Source organism: Myotis davidii, unplaced genomic scaffold (assembly GCF_000327345.1).
Source record: "Myotis davidii unplaced genomic scaffold, ASM32734v1 scaffold652, whole genome shotgun sequence".
NCBI classification, from domain to species: Eukaryota; Metazoa; Chordata; class Mammalia; order Chiroptera; family Vespertilionidae; genus Myotis; species Myotis davidii.
This window is the reverse complement of record NW_006284936.1, coordinates 90,597-93,684: the sequence shown is the minus strand read 5'-3', so window position 1 is coordinate 93,684 and position 3,088 is coordinate 90,597. Positions and strand designations below refer to the sequence as shown.

The 3,088-nt window shown below is 37.6% G+C and overlaps 1 protein-coding gene across 3 annotated transcripts in view; it reads left to right on the top strand.

The window, feature by feature from the left end:
- The window catches only part of APOOL (apolipoprotein O-like), a 123,967-nt gene that overhangs the window by 59,605 nt on the left and 61,274 nt on the right, over positions 1–3,088 (top strand). The window lies entirely within an intron of this gene.

Sequence of the window (3,088 nt, the reverse complement as noted above, 5' to 3'; positions counted from 1 at the left end):
ATGCCTTTCATATGCAAAGAGACTTTTTTTCATATGCAAAAGCCGGCGCACAGCTTGGGCGGGGCAGGAGTCCCAGGGGATCAACAGGGTGGAGCAAGCAGCTATGGCTGCCCTCAGAGGCCCCGCTTCTCAGTGTCCCAGCAATCGCTGCAAGCACCTCCAAGAGAAAGCTGCCCTCAAGTTCCGACCGATGCCAGATAGTCCAGTTTCTCCTGTTTGAGTCTGGGTCCGCAGAGACTTGCCCAGAACGGGAGCTCAGAGCTTGAGACTCCCTACCGATTGAAAAAGACAACTGTGTCCTCAGCCGCCAGCCCTCCCCGTGTGCGCCTCCGTACCTCTATACTCCCGCACCGCACATCCTCTGAGTCTCGGTATGCTTTTCTCTTTCCTTCTAGTTGTAGAATTTCCACTCAACCAGCCTTCCTGTGGTTCTGGATGATGTCTGTTCCGTCTTTTAGTTGTATTCTTGAAGTGGTTGTGCTAAGCAGCAATCTCCGGTGTTTACCAATGCTGCCATCTTGGTTTTTTTCGAGGCTATTGTCTTTAATATAGATGCTAAGATCCTCAACAAAATATTAGCAAACCAGATCCAGAAATGCATTTAAAAATCATATACCACGATCAAGTGAGATTTATTCTGAGGATGCAATGTTGGTACAATATATGCAAATCAATAAATGTGATAACCACCACATAAACAAAATGAAGGATAAAAACCACATGATCATATCAATAGATGCAGTAAAAGCGTTTTATAAAATTCAGCACTCTTTTATGATAAAAACTCTCAGTAAAGTGGGAATAGAGGGAACATACCTCAACATAATAAAGGGCATATATGACAAATCCACAACAAACATTATATTCAATGGGCCAAAACTACAAGTGTTTCCCTTAAGATCTGGAAGAAGACAGGATTGTTCACTTTCACCACTCTTATTCAAAATAATACTGGAAGTCCTAGCCACAGCAATCAGACGAGAGGAAAAAATAAAAGATATTTAAATGGGAAACAAATAAGTAAAACTGTCATTATCTGCAGATGACATGATACTATATAAAGAGAATCCTAAATATTACACCAATAAACCACTATAACTGATAAATGAATTCATTAAAGTAGCAGGATACAAAATAATTATACACTAATCAGTTTCCTTTTCATACACCAATAATGAACTATCAGAAGGGAAACTAAGAAAACAATCCCACTCAAAATTGCATTAAAAATACCTAGTAATAAATTTCACCAAGACCTGTACTTGGAAATTTATAAGATGTCAAAGAAATTGAAGAAATTACCAACAAGTGGAAGCATATATAGTTTTCATTGATAGGAAAAATTTGTACACGGTTAAAATATCCATAGTAACCAAAGCAACATTCAATGCAACTTCTATCAATGACAACAATAGCATATTTTATGGAAGTAGAACAAATGTTCCAAAAATTTGTGTGGAACAACAAAAGACCCCAAATAGCTATAACAGTCTTGAGAAAGAAGAAAAAATATGGAGGAATCACCCTCCCTGATACCTACGTAGCCATTGTAATCAAAACAACATGGTACTGGCATAAAAAAGAGACATAGATCAATGGAACAGAATAGAGAGCCCAGAAATGAACCCACGCCTTTATGGTCAATTAATATTGGACATAGGAGGCAAAAACATACAATGGGTTAAAAATAGTCTCTTCAATACATGGTGTTGGGGAAGTTGTCCATATACATTAAAAAAGGTGAAACTAGACCACCTTATTACACCATATACAAGACATACTCCAAATGGATTAAAGACTTAAATGTTAGACTCAAAACCATAAAAATATGAGAAAAAAACATAGGCAGCAAAATCTCGGAAATTTCCAGTTGCAATATTTTTGTGATTTGTCATCTTGGGCAAGGGAAACCAAAGAAAAAATAAACAAATGGGACTACATCAAAATAAAGTTTTTGCACAGAAAAGAAAATTATTAACAAAATGAAAAGACAACCTACTGAATGGGAGAACTTATTCACCAGTGATACATCTGATCAGAAGTTAATATCCAAAATTCATAAAAAAACTTATACAACTAAACACTCCCCAAAAATTCTGACTAAAAAATGGGCAAAGCCTGCCCTGGCCTGTGTCTCTCAATGGTTAGCATAGTGGCCTATGCACCAAGCGGTCTTGGATTTGATTCCCGGTCAATGGCACGTACCTGCGTTGCAGGTTAAATCCCAGCCCTGATTAGCCACCTTCAGGAGTCAGCTAATCAATGTGTCTCTTTTGCATTGATGTTCTCTCTCTCTCTCCCTCCCTCTCTCTCTTCCCTCCCTTGTACTCTCTCTAAAAAGCAATGGAAAAAATATCCTCAAGTGAGGATTAACAAACAAAAAGAAATGGGCAAAGCACCTGAATATACACTTCTCCAAAGAGGACATACAGTTGCCAATAGTCATAAGAAAAGATGCTCACCGTCTCTAATCATCAGAGAAATACAAAATAAAACCATAATGGTATATCACCTCACACCTGTCAGAATGGGTTTCATCAATAAATCAACAAACAACAGAGTGCTGTAGTGTTGGTGGGAATGTAGATTGCTGCAGCCACTGTGGAAAGCAGTAGGGAATACTTCAAAAAATTAAAATGGAAAAACTTTATAACCCAGTGATTCCACTTCTGGAAATATATACAAAGGAACCTAATACACAAATCAGAAAGAATATATGCACCCCTATGCTCACAGCAGAGTTATTTACAATAACAAATCCATAAACAGCTCAAATGTTCATCAGTAGATGAATGGATAAAAAGGGTGTGGTACATTTCCACAATGGAATACTACTTGACTATAAAAATGGATATCTTACCCTTTATGACAGCATGGATGGACTTGGAAATCTTTATGCCAAATGAAATAAGCTAGTCAGAGAAAGACAAGTACCATATGAATTCACTCATGTGGAATCTAATGAACAAAATAAACTAACAAACTAAATAGAAACAGACTCATAGATAAGAGAACAGACTGACAGTTGTCAGAGACGAGGGGTGTTGGGAGCTACATGAAAAAAAATTGAAAGGATTAAGGAAGAAAC